The sequence below is a fragment of the Puntigrus tetrazona genome, unplaced genomic scaffold (genome assembly GCF_018831695.1).
Source record: "Puntigrus tetrazona isolate hp1 unplaced genomic scaffold, ASM1883169v1 S000000094, whole genome shotgun sequence".
Classification (NCBI taxonomy): domain Eukaryota; kingdom Metazoa; phylum Chordata; class Actinopteri; order Cypriniformes; family Cyprinidae; genus Puntigrus; species Puntigrus tetrazona.
Window position 1 is genome coordinate 29,002 of NW_025047771.1, and position 23,734 is coordinate 52,735.

General features: G+C 40.3%; 1 pseudogene; it reads right to left on the reverse strand.

Moving 5' to 3' along the window:
* Positions 1 to 435: 435 nt before the first annotated feature.
* LOC122332480 lies at positions 436 to 13,600 on the reverse strand (annotated as a pseudogene).
* Between the last annotated feature and the right edge of the window lie 10,134 nt (positions 13,601 to 23,734).

Genomic DNA, 23,734 nt, shown 5'->3' on the forward strand with positions numbered 1-23,734 from the left:
CAGTGATTTTCCTTTTGATTATTCCAAGATTAAATTCCACAGACATGATCAGATTTTAATAGGTCTCTGTTCTTCAAATAAAACAGGGCAGGCCATGACACCAGTCATGGTGACCAGTCATTCCACTAAATGAAAACACCTCAGAGGATAGTATCTGTATCAACTGTATCAAGGTTTCACAAACTTTTAAGCTTCACAAACTTTGTGTGTATAAATATATAATAAACACACAAATATATAAAAACACAAAAACTACAATGATCCTTTTTTTTCATTTACAAAAAAATATAAAATTACAGAGTACATGTAATGTCAAAAAAATATAAACATTAATACATAACATTTGTATATACTTTTGTAAACAAATCAGTTTTACTTACAATAAAATCAAAACTTACCAAATAGTACTACCAAAAAAAAAAAAAAAAAAATTTTGTGGCACAGAAAAAGGCTTTAGGTCTTGTTTAAAATTTAATTAAATTTTTTTTATTGTACTTCCTGCCATCAAATCAAAAACAAGTAACCAACTTGTAGCCTCTTACAATCAGATTTAATATTTTTAGCTTGTTGTTACTGATAAGGTAACATTGATGTCCACATAATACAGCTAAACTGATGTGATCTTAGCCAAAGAAACCATGGAAGAACACACAGACGGTGAGGAGGATTATAGCGTTAGCGTTGACCACGTTTCTCCATAGAGGTTTCTCACTGGTGTCTGTGAGCTGCCTATTGAACTCTGCCTCCTGTTCTTTAGTCAGTGTAGCTGTATCGCCTTGATCAAAACCACAGAACCAGTTGTAAGCCTTCTTCAAACAGCTTGGATCCTTGCGCACCTCTATGGGGTTAAGGGGACAAATAAAAACAGGAGGTAATTTATTTATTTTTTTTGTATGTAGTATGTAATCATGTTTTTGAAATGTATTATGTGCACACCAGGATTTCCACAAATAAGGCATGCAGCTGAATCAGCGTCCTTTGTTTTTCTAGAAAATCTAATCAGCTAACTATGACCTTAACCTAATCTCAGCATGAGACATCATATTCACAGTCCATTCACTGAGCTATGTGATGCATATTGCACACAACTATAGAGAGAGAACTCTCTTATGGTACATTTTCAGTGGATCATGTAGATGCACCTTCTTTTGCATAGAATCTGAGTCCTGATTGTCAGTCCATTCATCTGCTTCCAGATCAATCCTCTCCTCAGTGCTGCTCCTCAAACTCCAGCAAAGCCTGTACAGCTGTGAAACAATACAGGGCCACAGAATGAGGGTCCATGACAAAAGAATTGTCGTTAACCCTTATTTTAAGGTGTCCTTGTTACACGTGACTAACTTATTACATGTACTATTATAATAAAAATAATTATATATAATTATGCAAGTAACCCCAAACCAAACTCTAATCCTAAACCTAACCATATAGTAACATGCAGTTAATTATTATTACTACGCTGTAACAAGGACACCTTAAAATCAAGTGTAAATGAAATTGCTTTTCTATTTAAATCTGCTTTTAATAATGTTATGCTGATGAATCTATATATAGTCCATTTACCTTGTGTGTGAGGTTGTTAAATAAAGCTATTATAATTGAGCATCAACTCAACATATTAGAATGATTTCTGAATGGTCATGTGACACTAAAAACTGGAGTAATGACTGTTGAAAATTCAGCTTTGCTTAAGAGGATTAAATTACATTTTAAATTATTCAGATACAAAAGTAGTTGTTACTGTATTTTTGATCAAATGCAGTTTTGAGCATAAGACAATTCATAAACATTAATTCAAAAACATTAATAAATCATAAATATCCTTTATAGTTTAGTTATAAGAAGAAGAACTTACATGTTTTTCATCAATGGGCTTGGTCATGAGGAGATGGTCACTATTACTGTACATGACAGGCCAAAGCTGATGAGGGCAAAATAGAGGTAGTGCACACCACAGATGATTGTAGGACAGTTACTGGGATTCACGCAGCTGCCTGTACCATAGGCAAACTCTGTTATCATACGTGCCAGACCCACCAACAGACCAATACACAACCCATAGAAAGCACCCTGTGAAGAAACATCAACATCATGTGTCAGAAAATATACAATAACAATTCTGATGACAAACTTAATGCTCGCTTAGGCTCAGGTCCAGACATTTGTAACAACTTTGAAAAGCTTGAAATTTAATCATTAAAATGTTGCTTGTATGTTCTCTTTCATCATCTTGTGTTCAAGATCCACCTATAGCAAAAGTTTTTATGCCTAAACTATAAACTTTTTATGCTAAAATATAAAACCCCTACATGTGCTACCTTTCCTCTGTTGACATTCCTTTCTCATGATCTCTGCATAGCTCAGCTGAAGTTTAGGTTAGTTGTGGTTGCATCCTGAGCCACCCATTCTATCTCTTGGCTTCAGGTTGCCTGCCTATTGTCTTACCTGCTCACCTTTTTTCAGTTTTTCACCGGTTTGGACATGCTAATGATACTCAGCTCTAGATTTCTTTGCAGCCCGGTAATACACACCCAATTGAGAAACTGATGGAATTCCTAGTCGATATAAAAACTGGATGATGAGTAACTTCTTGATGTTAAATTCTGAAAAAAACTGAGGTGCTAATTATTGTACAAAAAATCCCCATGTGTAATAATTCAGCACACTGTCTAACACTTGATGGATGCTTTGTTAATTCTTCTTCATCCATTAGGAACCTAGGTGTACTCTTTGACAGCAATCCTTTCTTTGAAAAACATGTTTCTATCATCTGTAAAACTGTTTTTCCATCTCAAAAATATATCCAAATTACCACCTATGCTCTCAATATCAAATTCAGAAATGTTATTTATGCGTTTATGACCTCAAGGTTATATTATTCTAATGCTTTATTGGATGGCTGTACTGCACGCATGATAAATGAACTGGTCCAAAACACAGAACTAGGAAGTATGTCCATATTAGCCTGGTTCTATTAATACTGCAATGGCTCCTTATCAAACATAGGATAGAATTAAACATTTCTGAATGGTTTGTCTCCTCAGTACTTGAGTGAGCTCTTATCACATTACAGTCCTGCACATCCACTGCATTCTCAAAACTTTGGCCATTTGATAATACTTCAAAATATGAAAATATCCTTTTCCTATTTAGCACTCCCTTTAGATCTCCCTAACACTGGTCAGGAAGCAGACGCACTCTATCAGTTTAAATCTAGAGTAAAGGTACATCTTTTTAACCTAGCCTACACATAACATACTAATACACTTTTATTATTCAAATCTGTTAAAGGATTGTTACGCTGCATTAATTAGATCAGCTGGAACCAGAAACACTGCTCATAAAACACAGTGTACTCATTATAACGTGAAAAAGAATGGCATCTATGCTAATATTAGTCTGTTTCTTTCTTATGTTTCTCAGTTTGTATCCAGATCAGATGGTGGATCAGCATCCAGAGATGACGTTCATCGGAGACCAGAAAACCTAGATGAGCCCCGTGGTCAGATCACTGAAACCAGACGTGCACACACATACACACACTATAGTCCTTTGCATAATCTATCATAGCTGTGCCTTCAGAGCAAAAAACGGGGTGGCTCTCAAAACAGTGAAGCGCGCTTATGCTAAGAGAATCCACGGCCACTTCCAGAACAGAGGTGACTCGCAGTGCATGTGGCATCCAAGCGGCACCAACTACAACTTCATCTGTCTGTGATGGTGACACATTCCGTCCAGATGTGGTGAATGACTTCTATGAACGTTTTGAGGCACAGAATAACACAACGGTGAAGAAGTCTCCCCCTCATACTAACGACCCTGTACTCTGCTTCGTCAACAAGAACAAAGAGATGATTGTTGACCTTAAGAGAGCACAGAGTGACCATTCTCCACTGTCCATTGAAGGATCCAGGATGGAAATTGTCAAAAGCACCAAATATAGCACCAGGTCATGGAGAAACATTGTCTCATTTCACTATGTACTGCACAGCTATATGTAGTTGAAATGACAATAAAAAGCCACTTGACTTGACTTGACTTGATTTGACACTTGTCATTTACTTTAACCTTTTCAAATTTTATGAATTATCATTTTAGGTTCAAGTGTGTGTACAGATTTGGAAAAGAGTACAGATGTTTCTAAAGCATGCAGTGTTATCTGCTGTTACACATTTTTCAGCATGTTGTCAACAGACTGTTAGCATCATTCAGCACATTGTCAAGCTAACAATGTACAGTCAATTTTTTTTATTAAAAAACCAAAAACTTTATTCAATACAATTTTAATACTTCAAACTTCCAAAATTACTATAATGAAATGCAACTTACTGGTTCATTGACTCGCTTCCAGAAAATAGCAAGAATGAAGACAGCAGCGATAGGTGGAGCCAGATAACTGGTGATGGACTGAGTGTATTCAAAGAGCTGCCCGCTCTGGGCCGACTGAAGAATGGGGATCCATGCAATACTCACACCAATCAGAAACAGCATAAATACCCTGGACACATAAACATGAGCCTATTAGAGCATATTTACCTTAGCTAGAATATCCAACACAAACAGACATTAAAACACACTCCCCGCGATCATGAGTTCCTTTTCTTTGGCTTTGGGGCGAATCTTGGTGTAAATGTCTATGGTGAAGAGCGTGCTTGCACTGTTAAAAATGGAAGTGAGTGAACTCATCAGAGAGGCCAACATGACAGACAGCATCAACCCTCTGAGACCTTCGTAAACAAACACATATCAGTTTAGAAACATATCACCAAACAGTCTATTAGAAATGTAAAAGTCAGAAATACAAAAGATTATTCTTTACCATTTGGCAACAGATCCACCACTAGTTTTGGATAAGCAATATTACTGCAGCCTACACTGGTACCACAGTAGTAGTTACACTCAGCTGGATCGACACATGCAATCTCATCTGATACAAACAAACACAAAAATGTCAGTTTTTACCACTGACTGACCTTCTGCTGCATCTTGCATACAAAAAAGAAAAATTCCTGTGCGTTACTTTCAGATTGTCAGAATTTCTAATCATACCACATACTATATCCTTATTCCACTGTAATTGTTATGTAATCATGAATTTCAGATTTGTCCTTCCTGAATTATCATACAAAACCAGTGTTATTTTACTATTTGTACACTAATGAGTTCCCAAATTTGACTCATTTGAATGTCTTGTTTTGTGTGTTTCTGCGCCCCTTTCTACTGCAGTGGCTACAGTCTATAGACCTCCTATGACAAAAAAGATAATCTTTTTATCTTTTTTTTTCAGATATATTGTCTTCAAATTTGAGAGAATTCTTAGGTAATTCTTAGGTAATTTCAACATTCACATGGATATAAAAGACCCAATAACACAATAACAAAAGACCTTTGGCTTTATTGGAGTGCTTTGAGTTAAATCAACTTGTGGAGTGCCCTACACCTGACAAAGGCCACACCCTAGACCTATTGGACATTGGCTCCCTTGATATCACAATCTGTTTCTTTTATATGTTCTGCTACTTGTTAGAAGTTTTAATCAAACAAGTTGTTTAAGAATCATAACCTCTTTACAGTGTTTTAACACCAAAAAAGATATATGTAACAACATTATCAATACTCATACTTCGGCTGCATCTTCCGTGAATTTTTCAGAATTTTCCAGTCTCTCTGTTATAGGGTCTTAAAAATGATAGACAACTTCCAGAGTTTATCAGTTTCCATTTTGTTTGTTTAAATCTTGTTTTGGTTCTATATGTCCTGCTGTTTTGAGTATTATCAATTACTCTTTGTGCACTGGCGTTGTGCTATCTGCACTTAAAATTGCTGCTGTCACCCCAGCACCAAAAACTAACAACATGGACTTCGTTAACCTGAATCGTCCCATCTCCAATCTATAATCTATGCTTGTCTTTTTCTTTCTTAATGTTTTACGAAGATGAAAAAATGGATGTCTGAAAATTTTCTCTGTCTAAACATTGACAAGAACGAAATAATGCTTATTGGTTCACCTCACCAGTCCATGACTTTGCTTTACAGTTCCAAAGTAAACAAAAAAAATCTGGGGGTGATATTTGGCACCAACATAATATTTGAACTGCATTTTTGTAATACAGTCAAAGCATTTTCATCTTTGAAACATTGCAAGTACGTCCCATGTTGAATTTTGTGTTCTTGCATATTGTTTGTTGTAATGCTTTGCTGGCTGGAGTTTCAAAAGCTACACTAAGTAAATTACAATTGGTACAAAATTCAGCTGACACTGACTAGAACCACTGCAAAGGAGTACATTATACCTGTCTTAGAAAAACTGCACTTCGTGTGTTAGTTTTTGTATTGATTCTCATGCTCATTTATAAAGTCTTGAATAAGGTGGTTCCTCAATATTTGATTCCTTGATAATCTATTAGCTACTGCCAATGTTTGCTTACATTTTGTATGCTTGTCTAAGTAGGTAGGTGTTAGCTAATATGTGTTACTAGCACATTCTATGATAAATAATTCTTCATGCAAAACTCTGGTTCTCTGAAACTATGATTGCTTTATCTCACTCAGATCACTCACCCAGAATGGTGCCAGTTTTCCTCACCTGTGTACAGCACTCTGCTGATCATGCCAGGAAAACCATTAGGAACATGGGCAAAAGTTTGAGGTAACCACATAGAATGCACCCTGCTTTCACATGAGACAGGTTCTTGGCAGACAGACAGCGCTGCACAATCACCTAAAACAATGAGAGTTTGTGTAAAACCCAATGTTCAGAGTTGATAAGTTCAGTTACTAGCTAGTTTACACAGATAAGTGTATTGAAAGTGCCCCTTGGTGCTTCAATTGCGAACTTTGAGAGCAAGATCTAAAAGAGCAATTTCTCTAAAGGTCTGCACTGGCTCTTTATGGCCCACTTGTACATGTACATGGGTATTTTTATAAACAGAATCTTTCTTTCTTCCATTCACATTAAAATGCAAATGCATTTAAAACTCTGTCAACAGCATGGCAAACCAACAGGTGGAGATATAATCTGGTGATATAACCTTACCAATAAAGAGTCCTTCTAAAATGCATATACAAAAATATGTACATGGTCTTAAACAGTAGGCCATACATACTTGTACCAGCTCTGCAAAAAAGCATCAGCAGTGTACACTTTTAAATAGAAAAAAAGTTTTTAAAAACATTTGAGACCAATGCTTTAGAGCACTGGTCTCATAGCTCTGCAGAGTTTAGCTCCAATCCTTATCAAACACACCTGAATATCAAGAACAATAACTATAGATAACTATTATGACAACTATATTAATGTTCCTACCAATTCACATTAGTGATTACTATAACTGTGTGTTGCAGTTTTGACATCTGCTGAATTAAATGCTCAAGCTCTTTAGAATTCTGATTTACTGTCAATGTTTTGTTGATCAGTTGAACAAAATGTTCTGAAAATGTCTCTGACCGTTCTTCTGTGTTGTGGTGTGGTATGTATAGTAAATAGATCAGTACCTGGTCAGCGCACCAGTACCAGATGGCCTGGATAGTAAGACCAAAGACCATTCCAGGCCAGGGCAGATCACCAGTGATGGGGTCTCTGAAAATGTGGAAGGAGTCTGTACGAGGAGTGTAGCACTCTTCACTGATGTTTACACCCACCACTGATGGGATCGCAGTCATGTATCTGTCTTTAAGGTTCTCATAGCCTCCCACCTCATTAAACGCTAAAAGAAAATAGTTTATGTTAAATCAAGTAAACACTGATCAGTGTTCAAAGTGTTTAAATGACAAAAACGTGAACAGACATACCAAAGCCTGTAAGAATGAATGATCCGACAACCATGATAATGGTCTGCAGAGTGTCGGTGTAGATGACTGCAGCTAGACCACCTGTTGAAAAAAACAAGAAATTTTATTTATGAAAATCAACTGAGCAACTGAAAAAGAAAAATAATGTTCTTAGAAATGCACTCTTGACGTTCATGTTGATTTCATTTAAAAATAATTGTTCATAACATTACCAAGAAAGTTTTTCAGTTCAATGATCTTAAAAATATCATGTGGGATCATTATCAAGTAAAACTGAACAAAACTTTCCTTATGTTTTTTCACATCCTGCTGTAATCATAAAAAAAAAAAAAAATTGCATTTGTTTTTATTGTTTTTTTAAGTTTTATCTATTTACTTGATTTATAATTTGACTGTACTGAGATATTTGAAATTACATTTAAAGTTAATAGATATTTTTAAAAGTTTAAATGCATTTCTGTTATAACATCTCGGAAGAGTTTAGCATGGTAATGGACATGACATATTGGTCTTGGCAGGATAGATCTGCTACACTGTTGTTGCTGAATTGCTGCTGCTGTTGGATTTTGGGGACAATTTCTAGCAATTATTGTTGATTTAATTATAGAGATAGATTATATATTACTATCACTCTATTCTTCTATTTGATACTGTTCCGTGCTCAATCTCTGCTGCTGTTGTAGATTACTGCTACTGCTGCAAGCAAGTACAGGAACTTGCTACTGCCAGTGCATATGGTAATACAGTACTGTAAATATTTAAGACATACCACTGCGGCACAAATAGCTTAGAAAATAACCAGTGGCAGATCTATACAGGTGGACTTGGGGAAGGTGTAGGGTTTCAGAGGAACTATGAAAGTCTGCAAAATGCTCATTGGCAGCATATGCAACCAGTCAGCTTCTGCCAAGTAGTTTAAAGCTGTGAATACGATCAGTTACGTTAAAACCTATAAGACATAAGTACTAGAATTTTATGAAACAACTTGGCATATATTTATTTTCCACAGGGGTGAACTAAACTTGCCTGGTCATAAAATATCAAATTTTCTAATATTTTACAAGACCTTTACCCACAGTAATGAGTGAATGAAATATATTATTTACTTACTTTTCTTTTCAAGAAAGCAATTATTTTACTCCTCTACAATATCAACACAGTTGTATCACCATAACATTTTTTGAATATATGCTCTCTATATGAACTTTAATTCAGAAATAGTTTGTGATTTTTGTGATAAAGTGAGAGCGAACCACTTATGTAGAATTTGTAACAGTGTAATGTGTCAAATTAAAGTGTTCAGAATTTAAGTAAAAATACCTGTTACTGTATAAAGAGATGTAATGAGCAGCAGAATAACAACAGCCAGATAAATGTTTAGTCCCAGAGCCTGGTTGATGAAAATGGCTCCTGCATACATGTCCGCCTAAAAGATTGAAAAAAGGACGTTGTGGTGCATTATCAGACCAGTGTTTAAAGAAGATCTGATGTAAATGAGGCTTGACAGACAGCAGCATATCAAAATAATTTTTTTTAGTCAATATAAAAAAACTGTAAGACAAGAAATTTCTTAACGCTAAATTCTTTATAAATTATTGGACCTAAAATGTAATATCCCAGAATGCTGTCTAACACTTGAGGGCTGCTCTGTTAATTCTTCTTCATCAGTTAGGAACCTAGGTGTGCTGTTTGATAGCAATCTTTCCTTTAAAAACCATGTTTCTAGTATCTGTAAAAATGTGTTCCTCTTCAGGAACTCGAGCCGGGTCGATGCGGCGTCTTGTTCCTTCAAGGAACCGCGGTTACATATGTAACCTGGAGACATTTTTTCCATCTCAGAAACATATCTAAACTAAAAGACCTATGCTCTCAGTGTCAAATACAGAAATGTTAGTTCTTGAGTTTATGACCTTGAGGTTAGACTATTGTAATGCTTTATTGGGTGGTTGTACTGCACACTTGATAAACAAACTGCAAAACGCAGCAGCTAAAGTCCTTACTAGAACTAGGAAGTATGATCATATTAGCCCGGTTTCTTTGTTATTCCGTTTTTCAGTTCGTATCCAGATCAGATGGTGGATCAGCACTAAGAGATGACCTTGCAATCTGCATTCATAATTATGAATCATTAATCAAAATGCTGCTTAAAATCACTTTCAATTGAGTGTAGCAGCATACACTACTGATGATGTGTCAGAGTATCCTAAGTATTATATGTCAGCTACCTCTCAAAGTACCACACAATCATCATGTGATACCAGTACTTTTCTGTAAGGGTTAAGATAGATTTTGGACTTACAGAGATTTTGGTGAAAACATAGAGAAACAGGGAGAGCACGGAGAGGTAGATACGGATACGCTGCCCCCCAAAGCGTTTCTTCAGATACTCTGGCATAGTCACAACCTGAAGATAAAGATAAATGGTCATAAAATGATAATGCAAGGATAATTTGGATGATTCATTCATGCTGTTTAAGTCAGCAATATTTGAAAAGTTTGTTCTGCAATGCTGATTTAAGAGAAAGAGGAACCATACCCCAGCCTTTATGTAGACGGGCACAAAGAGCCATCCCAGAATAAGCACAACAACAAGAGCCTGAAGAAACAAATGAAAAAGTGACAATGGTATGATGTTTTTTAGACCTATTCCCCTCAGAGTTGTTACTGTTACTGCTAACTAAATTTAAAGTTACAAAAAATATTTTTTGTTACTTTAAACTGTAATAAAATACAATTTAAGATAAATGTAAACTCAAGAAACAAATGTCTCACTTCTCACTTCTCCTTCCCCTTGTTTATTTCTTCCCTTTCTGGCTTGTACTAATTTGAACACTGCCTGTGACTTGGTGTTACAAGCACTTACTCTGTCTGTTTGTCTCTCAAAAAAATGAATCGCTTGATGTACTCTCAATTGTAAGTCGCTTTGGATAAAAGCGTCTGCAAAATGACTAAATGTAAATGTGAATGTAAATGTTGCCTTTGGAAATAAGCTGCTGAAATGCTTACAAAATGAGCAAAACTAAAACTCAAAAATATAATATATAAATATATAAAACTGAATAGAAATATAAACAAATAAGAATGACTAAAACTGTAAAAAAATAAATATTTATAAAAATATAATAGTATATGAATAATAAAACAACACTGATTAACTGCATTTAATCATACTTATAATACTTTAAAATCAAAAGTTACTGTCTATTATTTTTCTTTTTAATTAACTTTTACTTAAAAAAATAAAATATATATATATATATATATATATATATATATATATATATATATATATAATTTAGCAACAGACAAAAATCTAAAAAATATGCTTTTTAAACATACATTCCACTCAAATCCTCCAATAGCAATACCAGCAGCTGCTCCAGGTTCCTGCTATTCCCACAAAATGCACACTTCCGATGTTACTTGCAAAGAGGGAGGCACCAATCTGGTTAGGGGAAAAAGTTTTTTGTTTCGTTAAAACAAAGCCACTTTAGTGCAATTAATTGTATTTCTTAGCTTTTTATTTAAAATACAATTTTATACTTCATGAACTACAGTTAAAATATATTTTAAGCTTCACTTTTATTTGCTTCAAGAACGTTTTAAGTAGCATATCAGTTAATTAAAATACATAACCACAACATTATCACTCTGATAGGCAAATGCCGCTTGCAGGTTTGTAACTTCCGCTGGATTCAAGGGAGGCAAAGTATTCTGGAATGAGGAGGCGGAAGCCGAAGTAGAATCCATATGTGATTGTTTATTAAGAGCAAGGGCAATAATCGTAAAAGTGAGGCAGGCAGAAAGTTGGTAAGGCAGACAGAGAGGCAAACATGTTCAAGGGAAATCCAATAAGCAGTAGTCAGAAAACAGGCAATGGGTCTATACCAGGTTGTGAGTCCAATCAGGCAAGCAGAACAGTAGGGCAGAGACTAGAGTCGGTGAACGAGAAACAGGCATACACAAGGCAGGTAATCAAAATAATAAGAGAGAACTTATTAAGTCAGGTAAACTGGCAATACTTTGCGATGATACTGACAAGGGCTTTCGGTTATAAAGCCCAAAACAGGAAATGAGGGCAGTGGGAGTGGAGCCGAGTCAGTACTCGGGTGACGGTTCCCTCTGCTGGCGTGACGTTACATGCATTAACAATACTCAACAAATTTAAAAGAGAAAGCCCCTCCTGAATGTTCAAATTAGTTCAAAAACATGTGAGTGAATTATATATTAAATATTATACTGAGCCTATATTTACCATTAATGCACTAAAATGTCAAAAAAGAAGTATGCTTATATTTTATATACTTCATATAACTTCATATACTTTTATATAACTTCAAATAAGCAAGTTAGGAGTACAATTATACTATAAATTTAAGCGCATTTTTAGTACTTTCTTTTCACGTGGGTATTAACTCTGATACTGTTTGACTGGCAATCACCATAATAATAAGCTATAAAAATCACTGCTTCTGCATGGTCTAAGGTGCAACTCGAACAATAGAGACAGGAACAATAAACTTCATAATAACAATTGAAAACCTTCAGATTTGATATAAGGGGATAACTGTAGCATGGACCAAAGCTTAACAGTTCCATAAAACTTGCATAAGCAAACCATATCAGTACTTTTAGCTGTAATGAATTATGGGTCACATCTGACATCACTGAATTATGGCCCCATAAAAGATTTGACTTATCCTATCATGATATTAAGATTCTTAATTGGAGGGGCAGTTAGGGACATTATCATACCATAGCTGTCATAATGTGATAATGCTATTGACAGATATATAATCAACACAGATACAAATGTTTAGCACATTACCACATATATTCACCACATCTGGTGCACTGGTTGATTTATGTAATATATTAAAGAGTAATGTCAGCTTGTCAATGTCCATCATATTCGAGTACAAAACAAAATGATTTTAATGTTTAATACCGCCATCTTCCATCTTAATCCCATTTACTTACCGGCCACCACACCATACTTCTGCCAGCCAGGAAAAACCCTCCAACTGTGGCTCTATTGGTCCTTACCATTGCCTTTGAACAGAAGGAGCCAATCAATTCATTAGACAAAAGTGAATGTAACTTTAGCATCATAAATATTTCATAATAACATCTCATTTGGTTTATGGATTGATGCTTAAATGGCTTTGTTTGTTGTTAAATAAAATATGTTTAGATTTAAATATGTTTTAATATTATATGCATTTTAGATGGAATTTTTTTTTCAGGTAGAAAAATATGGTGTTATCAAGAAATACTAGAAATGTCCATACTACCTTGTAAATAATTAAGTCGTATTGAGTCAAAAAAATCATTAATAGCTACATATAAAATACTATAAAACAAATGATTGGAACAATTAATTGAAAAAAGCTAAATGCAAAATAAAATTATATTATTATATATTATTATATTATTTTTTATGGAATTTTGCCTTTTTGTAAAATAGCTTGCAAAAATATATTGTATTATATTATAACTTTCTGCAAAATCAGTCTTCATTATCATTCTGTTTTCATACTTATCTTATACAGCCATTTATGTACATTTATACTGTATGTTCATGCAATATTAACAATTCAGTCTTACCCATATTCCCACAGCCAGAACCACCAGAAAATATATAACAATCACCGAGATGTCTGCTGGATTATTAATCTGTATGGTTACATTTTTTCTGTTCTCACTGCGAGTCCAAGAGAATACAAAATATTCTTCACCCATTTTGCTGATGTTTAAAAGACCAGTGGAACAAAAGACTGCATCCCTCTTTAACACAACCGGATCAAATGCTCAGCTCTACGTGTGTGAACGTATGTGCATATTTATGCGTTATATATGTGCATCTAGAGATGGGTGTGTCCTTGATAATATGTTATGCAAGCACACCTGAGTTCCCACAAAAATCTGAGACTGAAAATCATTGATTAAGTTGTATAGCAGGTGCATAGCAAAAGAGTCTTTCTATGAAAGTGTACGTGGGATATGAACAATAAAATAAAAAATAAAAAAATCTATAAATTTTGTCATTTTCATAAATATCTGTGCATTTTTGCTGGTAATGTTTTTTTTTCCAAAGTAAATTCATTATTCTTTTAAAATCATTATTTTCAATATATTAGTAACCCCTCACAAACCTTTCTTCGCCCCAATTAAACACCACGACATGGACACCCTGCCATGCATTTTATAAATAATTTTTATTTAAATTTATTTAAAATTATTTTATAAATAGTTTTATTTAAATTAACTGTAGCCCTCACACTCTCTGTGTGCTTGCTGACCTCTACCACTCTCTATATTATAAGTAGAGTATTAAGTAGTATTAAGTAGAGTGACAGAAAATACTTTAAAACTACTATTAACACATCTTACCTATTAATGTTGTTCCCTATCAAAAGCTACTCTCGATGCTGCACTGAATGCGCTAATGAGAACGTCTTTTGTTCGACCGGTTGTTGAAGCATGTGTGTCAAACACGCCAAAGTTTGGCTTATATAACCTCGGTCAGGTGACGTCACCCGATCACGAACACCTGGAGGTTATAAATTGATGTGACGCGGAAACATCCTCAGGTCTTTTGTCTTCAAGGACCGCATTGTGTGTGAGTGTGTGTGTGAGGAGGAAAAAATATAAAATATATATATAAAAAACGATAGTGAAACTAATATGACGCATCAAGAAAGGGAGATGCTTGCCTCCGTGCAGAGGCAGCTCTCCGATGACGTATTTTTGTTTCGAGTGCTTGGGGAATAGCAGGCTCGAGAGGGCGAGCACTGTGATTTGTTTTCTATCAAGGTGCTTCACGCTCGCCGCCTTTTTTAAAGGAGGATCGAGTGGATCGAGGTGGTAACTCACGCAGTCGAAAGATTAAATCTAGACTGGCCCCAGGGCGAGAGACCCCCAAGCACTCGAAACTAGACGACAGATTTCTGTCGGGTGGCCGGGGGGAAGGGCCTCAGCGACAGTCTCTCCCCTTCTTTGGTGATCTCCACGAGGAGTTGATGCGCTCGTGGAGTAAGCCTTATTTATCCCGTGTCTTCGTGCCATCGACGTTAATACCTCGCGCCAATAGGTTTCGGGAGGTGAAACGCTATGAGGAAGCGTTTGTGAGGTTTCTTCCCGCCGTGCTCAAGAGTCGGGACTGCGGCCACCCGGCCCGACCAGGTCCGGTTCCTTTGAGGCGTGAGGCACAGAAGGACAGTGTGGCGAGCCGAGCACCCCTTTGTAGAGACTGGGGTGCGGCTCACCGCGCTTCACAGTCCGCCTCAAAGAGACCGGACCTGCGGAGCATAACCTCAGTGAAAAAGAAGCCCTGATACTGGTGCGCTCAGGATCGTGGGGGTGCCTCCCCCCGGGGAGGGGCACGAAAAATTCCAACAGAGAATAAAGGCTCCTTCCCGGCACCCTTAGGAAGCCATTGTTCAATCTCTGCCGCCACTGGTGTTTCGGGGAGCAACGGTTTCCAACGAAACGTTGGATGTTCAGTCGCCTCCTGCCACGTTTCAGGATGCCGAACATCTATCAACCCCCCAACAAAACGAAGTGTCAAAATTAGTGCCCCTTTCAGAGAAGCTGGCAGTGTGGAAGCTACTGCCAAATATCTCCCCATGGGTCCAAAAGACCATAGAAAGAGGCTATAGGATTCAGTTCGCATATTGTCCTCCGCGTTTCAACGCCGTGATTTTCACTTCCGTGAAACCGGAACGGGCGCATTTGTTGATACAGGAGTTGCAAACTCTGCTGGACAAAGAGGCCATAGAACGTGTTCCCCTACCAGACAGACAGTCAGGCTATTACAGCCGGTATTTTCTCGTTCCCAAGAAAGATGGGGGGCTGCGTCCGATTTTAGATTTTCGAGGATTGAACCATCACCTCAGAACATACAAGTTCAAGATGTTAACAATAAAAATGATTGTTTCTCAAATCCAAACCCTGCGATTGGTTTGTGACAATCGATCTAAAGGACGCATATTTTCACATGGAAATATTGCCACAACACAGCGAGTTCCTGAGGTTCGCTTTCGGGGGCGAAGCTTACCAGTATCGGGTATCAGCTCTGGCTCCTTTACGACTCCAGGGCATCCGCATTCTAAATTACATAGACGACGACTGGCTGATTCTGGCTCAGTCTCAAGAGCTTGCGCCGACATCGGGATGTCGTCCTAGCTCATCTCGGATCGCTGGGGTTGAGACTCGACGCCAAGAAAAGCGTTCTCTCCCCTGTTCAGAGGACAACATATTTGGGGGTCGTATGGGATTCGACCACGATGCAGGCACAGCTGTCTCCTGCACGCCTCAAATCCATTCTGAACACCCTAAAGAGCATCAAGCTAGGCCAGAAAGTCACTCTTCAACACTTTCAGAGAGTTCTAGGTCTCATTGTGCTTCCACAGTGATACCTTTGGGCCTCCTGCACATGAGATCGTTTCAGTTGTGGCTCAGAGCCAGGGGATTTCATCCAAGGGCCAATCCCCAGAGGCAAATAAGGGTTACACGTTGAGGGCTTCGTACCCTATCTATGTGGTTCAGACCCCGGTTTCTGACTTTGGGTCCCACTCTAGGTCCGTGTTGTCGTCGCAAGATGCTTAGATGGCTGTCCAGCCCAAGGGATCTGGAGAGGTCATCTTCTCGAATGGCACATCAATTGCCTCGAAATGAAGGCTGTATTTCTGGCCCTGAAATACTTCCTCCAGCAGTTGAGAGGCTACCATGTCCTAGTGCGGGTGGACAACACGGCAGTAGTCTCTTACATAAATCGCCAGGGCGGACTGCGGTCGCGCCACTTGAACGAGCTAGTGCAGCAGGTTCTGCTTTGGGCACAGGACAAGTTCCTGTCCCTCAGGGCGATTTATATTCCCGGGCACATGAACATGGGAGCAGACTTGCTGTCCAGACAAGCTGTGACACATGGGGAATGGAAACTCCACCCCGAAGTAGTCAGTCAAATCTGGGAAAGATTTTACGAAGCGGAGGTGGACCTCTTTGCTTCACAGGAGACAGCACAATGTCCCCTCTACTTCTCTCTGACTCATCCAGCTCCCCTGGGTCTAGACGCGATTGCCCATGTGTGGCCCAGAATGCGTCTTTATGCATTTCCTCCGATTGCTTTGCTCCCCGGAGTCCTAGCCAAGGTCCATCAACAGGGGTCTCGCCTCTTACTCATGCGCCCCGTTGGCCAACCAGAATATGGTTCTCAGATCTAATATCTCTCCTCGACGGCTCGCCGTGGGCACAGGCACAGGCACAGGGGACAATATTTCATCCCCGTCCCGAGCTCTGGAATCTTCACGTCTGGCCCCTGAGAGGGACCAACTAAGTGATGCTGGCCTTTCAGCCAATGTAATAGAGACTATTCTTAGCGCTAGGGCTCCCTCCACTAGAAAAACATATGCCACGAAATGGCGCATCTTCGAAAGTTGGTGTACAACACACCATGCAGACCCAGTTCACTGCCAGATTGTTTCAGTGCTAGAGTTTCTGCAAGAGAAAATGTCCTCAGGCACACGTCCTAATACTCTCAGAACTTATGTGGCCGCCATTTCGGCTTGCCATGCTCTGATTGAAGGGGCTTCCGTAGGGAAACACCCTCTAGTTGTTCGCTTCATTCGAGGAGCTAAGAGGTTGAGGCCGCCCACTAGGGCGACAGTTCCTTCATGGGATCTAGCTATACTGCTTGAGGGCTTGGTGGACACCCTTTCGAACCACTAGAGTCAGCGCCTGTCAGGTTTCTGACCCTAAAGATGGTTTTTCTAACAGCTATTACTTCTCTGAAGAGAATTGGGGATTTGCAGGCTCTGTCAGTCTCGCCATCCTGCCTAGATTTTGCCCCTGGGCTGGTAAAAGCTATTTTGCATCCTCACCCTAGTGATGCGGCAGGTTGGTCCTCTCCGCACACATTTGTTAGATTTTATAGTTTGGATGTCCATGCTACTACGGGCTCGCATGTCCTTGAGTCGACATCCCAGAGTAATGTCTGAGACCTCTTCAGTGTTGCGCGCACACACTACACAACGCTGGGGGTCCAGACACTCCTAGTGCGGCGGCGTTGGTATTCTCGTTCCCATTAGCGCATTCAGCGCAGCATCGAGAGTAGCTTTTGATAGGGAATGTCTCGGGTTACTTGACTGTAACCCTGTTCCCTGAAAAAGCGGGAACGAGATGCTGCGCCTCAATGCCGCACTGTGGGCGTGACTGGATGTTTCCACGTCACATCTATTTATAACCTCCAGGTGTTCGTGATCGGGTGACGTCACCTGACCGAGGTTATATAAGCCAAACTTTGGCGTGTTTGACACACATGCTTCAACAACCGGTCGAACAAAAGACGTTCTCATTAGCGCATTCAGCGCAGCATCTCGTTCCCGCTTTTTCAGGGAACAGGGTTACAGTCAAGAAACCCGAGACGATAATATGAACTGAAGAAAAGATGGTGCACTACCGTCATGGTGTGTGTGGCGGAACGCTATAGTTTTTCAGCAGTTAACTTTCATGAAGGAAATCCGACTATGCCACCCTAGGGATTATTCCCAGGGAACAAACTTATAATTGGACACAGGTTTGGATCCATCATATAAAGTTAGGCAGGACACGGGTAGCGTATAAAAGTGTACATTTATTAATAAACATTTTAAAAATGCTTTCACAAGGAGGAAAAGCACCAATTCAAAACAAAAAAATACAAATACAGAAATAATTCAACATTGGGTTCCTACAATAAAAATCACATACATCAAGCAGGGCTGAGGCTTCCAGCTGCAAGAGGAGTTCAGTTTTTACGATGGCACACTTCCACGCACACACCCCTGTTCACTCAGTTCAGTAAAAGTGGGTTACACGACAAAAAAACAACAACAAAATGGAGTCCACGTGTGACAACTATGTGCTTTTCAACAATACCGTAAATCAAGAGGCTCAGACGGAGCTAGAAATACTTTAATATGCCTTAACACAACTGTGTCATAGCGAAATCTTGTGGACAATACAAAACACAACCTACAACCTACATCCTCCTCTTTTTTTAATTAATGGCCAGCCATCAGATTAACCAAAATTCAAGCATGGTCTAATCTTTGACAATTAAAACAACAAATATGTTTTGATTGAATGTATAGCACACAACATGTGTATAGATAGTCTGTAACGGGGTAGCTAACTCTTATCAGGGTGCATGTAGTATGATTTCATGAGTGCCCTACTTCTCTTATTTTTAGCCTTTAGCCACAACTTTTTATCTTTTTTTAGGTCAGAAGAGTGGAGGATGCTGATTTGTTCTTGGGTTTCTCCTTGGAGGTGGCACAACTATCAGTCACACGCACTCTCTCTGTCTGTTCTGTTATCTTTAACATGTTTATTGTTTAATCTGAAACTTTCTTTTATGCCTTTCTTTATTTTGTTGTGGTCCCTTTAAGAATCAGAGGTTTCGTAAAGAGTTGTGCCATGTGATTGTGGAAGCGAGCATGTTCAGCACAGAGAGTAGCTATCGTAGCAGTTTTTGAAGCTATACTGTTATATTTGCATACTTCTTGCATCTGTTTTAGCATCGTGGTTTCACCTTTCCTTACAACGTCAATAAACCTGTAAACGAGGAGCTTATGTCTTCAGAGTCTTGATGTTAGGGAAAAGTTTGCCTGGCTGTCAAGTTATATACAGTACATATACCAAGGGCAGCACAGTGAAACCACGTCGCTTAAGACAAGATTGTGCAATGCAAGCTGGCAGTTAACAGTAAATTAGACTACTCAACTTTGCTATGGCAACAGATACCTTTTCAATAAAGACAAAAGCTCTCGTGCTTCGTGCTCTTCAGTACGATCAGGTACATCGTCAACTGGGTCTGCAGCAGCTAAGGCAAGAGCAAGGGCAGAAGCAGCAAAAGCACGTCTTACCTTTGCTGAAGAGGACGTTAATCTAAAGCTACAAAAGGCCAGAGTGGAGGCATCTATGGAAATGCTACAGCATAAGAAGGAGGCAGCTGCAGCAGTCCCCGAAGCAGAGGCGCTTGAAGCTTCTATTGACGAAAATGCTGAGAAAAACAAGTTGTGGGCTAAGTTTGAATTCTGCCCCTCTGGAAGCCAAACAACGCACTGAACAATATATTATTGATCAAACGAAAGTTCAAGAGACAGAACTGTATGATGTCCCAGCTAAAATAGAACCAATCACAAGTTACAGCATCCCATCTTCATGTCTCAAACCTGAAGCCAAACCTTTCCTTTCACGTCATTCAAATGTTGCCTTCCAACCACCTGCTACCACCTCACAACAGCCAAGCACCTATGAAAACGAGTATGTTCATAACTCATGCCAAGCTGGATTTGAGAATAACACCCTTGCAACGTTTCAGACCACAAAATAGCAATGGTTATCTGACTCCTCAGCCCTACCCTATTTCCTCAAATTGCAGCTCAAAAATGAATGACTTTGTAAGATTTCTTGCTCGTCGTGAGCTAGTGGCATCAGGTTTACTGCAGTTTAATGACAAACCTCCGAATTACAGAGCCTGGAAACGTTCCTTTCAGACTGCAACTGCTGATTTAAACCTGACTTCTAGTGAAGAGATGGCTCTCCTTATAAAGTGGCTTGGCAAGGAGTCTGCAGAGCATGTTGAGCAGATAAGGGCAATACACATCAACCATCCATAAGCAGGACTGGCTATGCCATGGGACAGACTGGATCAAGCATATGGCTCTCACGGAAGTAATAGAAGATGCCCTATTCAAACGTATTGATGCCTTTCCTAAAATAACCAACAGAGATTATTCTAAACTGACAAAATTGAGCGATGTGTTAATGAAGCTTCAGTCAGCTAAGGCAGAAGGAGACTTGCCGTGTTCCTTATCCCCCCTTTACCTATTTTGTGGACTTTGTTAGCCAAGAGGCAAACATTGGAAACGATCCAAGCTTCAACTTTGTCTCTCAAATAGACTTGACTCCCAAAATGGAGAAGACAGCTTGGAAGCCCAACAAACAACGCTAAATTTCTGTACACAAGACAGCGGTATATTCAAGAGTTCCCAATGATACTAGGGAGCTTACAATAAAATCGTCTCGGGTTACTTGACTGTATCCCTGTTCCCTGAAAAAGCGGGAACGAGATGCTGCGCTGAATGCGCTAATGAGAATGTCTTTTGTTCGACCGGTTGTTGAAGCACATGTGTCAAACACGCCAAAGTTTGGCTTATATAACCTCGGTCAGGTGACGTCACCTGATCATGAACACCTGGAGGTTATAAATAGATGTGACGCGGAAACATCCTCAGGTCAAATTTTTGTCTGAAAGGACGTCCAGTCACGCCCACAGTGCGGCATTGAGGCGCAGCATCTCGTTCCGCTTTTTCAGGGAACAGGGTTACAGTCAAGTAACCCGAGACGTTCCCTATCAAAAGCTACTCTCGATGCTGCGCTGAATGCGCTAATGGGAACGAGAATACCAACGCCGCCAAGACTAAGAGTGTCTGGACCCCCAGCGTTGTGTAGTGTGTGCGCGCAACACTGAAGAGGTCTCAGACATTACTCTGGGATGTCGACTCAGGGACATGCGAGCCCGGAGTAGCATGGACATCCAAACTGTAAAATCTAACAAATGTGTGCGGAGAGGACCAACCTGCCGCATCACAGACTTGCTGCAAGGGCGCGCCTCTTGCTAAAGCCATCGACGATGCAACCCCTCTGGTTGAATGAGCTCTAACTCCTAGAGGCGAAGTTTGACCACGCGCCTCATAGGCTAGGGCAATAGCATCTCTCACCCAGTGTGACATAGTCTGTCTAGTGGCAGCCGCCCCTCAGTTGCGGCCACCATAGCATACGAAAAGCTGCTCTGACTTACGCCACTGGCTAGTGCGGTGGACGTAGATCTGGAGAGCACGTACTGGACACAGTAAGTGAAGTTTCTCCTGCTCCGGTGTCATGAATGGCGGAGAGCAGAAGGCTTCAAGGATGACCGGATTTATAGTCGAGAATGGAACTTTCGGAAGATAACTAGGGTGAGGATGCAAAATAGCTTTTACCAGCCCAGGGGCAAAATCTAGGCAGGATGGCGAGACTGACAGAGCCTGCAAATCCCCAATTCTCTTCAGAGAAGTAATAGCTGTTAGAAAAACCATCTTTAGGGTCAGAAACCTGACAGGCGCTGACTCTAGTGGTTCGAAAGGGGTGTCCACCAAGCCTTCAAGCACTATAGCTAGATCCCATGAAGGAACTGTCGCCCTACTGGGCGGCCTCAACCTCTTAGCTCCTCGAATGAAGCGAACAACTAGAGGGTGTTTCCCTACGGAAGCCCCTTCAATCAGAGCATGGCAAGCCGAAATGGCGGCCACGTAAGTTCTGAGAGTATTAGGATGTGTGCCTGAGGACATTTTCTCTTGCAGAAACTCTAGCACTGAAACAATCTGGCAGTAAACTGGGTCTGCATGGTGTGTTGTACACCAACTTTCGAAGATGCGCCATTTCATGGCATATGTTCTCCTAGTGGAGGGAGCCCTAGCGCTAAGAATAGTCTCTATTACATTGGCTGAAAGGCCAGCATCACTTAGTTGGTCCCTCTCAGGGGCCAGACGTGAAGATTCCAGAGCTCGGGACGGGATGAAATATTGTCCCCTGTGCCTGAGAGAGAAGGTCCCTCCTCACCGGAATCGCCCACGGCGAGCCGTCGAGGAGAGATATTAGATCTGAGAACCATATTCTGGTTGGCCAACTATGAGTAAGAGGCGAGACCCCTGTTGACAGACCTTGGCTAGGACTCCGGGGAGCAGAGCAATCGGAGGAAATGCGTAAAGACGCATTCTGGGCCACACATGGGCCATCGCGTCCAGACCCAGGGGAGCTGGATGAGTCAGAGAGAAGTAGAGGGGACATTGTGCTGTCTCCTGTGAAGCAAAGAGGTCCACCTCTGCTTCAGAAACCTTTCCCAGATTTGACTGACTACTTCGGGTGGAGTTTCCATTCCCATGTGTCACAGCTTGTCTGGACAGCAAGTCTGCTCCCCTGTTCATGTGAACGGGAATATAAATCGCCCTGAGGGACAGGAACTTGTCCTGCGCCCAAAGCAGAACCTGCTGCGCTAGCTCGTTCAAGCGGCGAGAACGCAGTCCGCCCTGGCGATTTATGTAAGAGACTACTGCCGTGTTGTCCACCCGCACTACGACATGGTAGCCTCTCAACTGCTGGAGGAAGTATTTCAGGGCCAGAAATACAGCCTTCATTTCGAGGCAATTGATGTGCCATTCGAGAAGATGACCTCTCCAGATCCCTTGGGCTGGACGGCCATCTAAGGCCGCTCCCCAACCCGTGAGGGATGCGTCTGTCGTTAGCATCTTGCGACGACAACACGGACCTAGAGTGGGACCCAAGGTCAGAAACCGGGGTCTGAACCACATAGATAGGGTACAAAGCCCTCGACGCGTAACCCTTATTTGCCTCTGGGGATTGGCCCTTGGATGAAATCCCCTGGCTCTGAGCCACAACTGAAACGATCTCATGTGCAGGAGGCCCAAAGGTATCACTGTGGAAGCAGCTGCCATGAGACCTAGAACTCTCTGAAAGTGATGAAGAGTGACTTTCTGGCCTAGCTTGATGCTCTTTAGGGTGTTCAGGATGGATTCGAGGCGTGCAGGAGACAGCTGTGCCTGCATCGTGGTCGAATCCCATACGACCCCCAAATATGTTGTCCTCTGAACAGGGGAGAGAACGCTTTTCTTGGCGTTGAGTCTCAACCCCAGCGATCCGAGATGAGCTAGGACGACATCCCGATGTCGAAGCGCAAGCTCTTGAGACTGAGCCAGAATCAGCCAGTCGTCTATGTAATTTAGAATGCGGATGCCCTGGAGTCGTAAAGGAGCCAAAGCTGCATCCATGCATTTTGTGTATGTGTGGGGTGACAATGCTAGGCCGAAAGGAAGAACCCGATACTGGTAAGCTTCGCCCC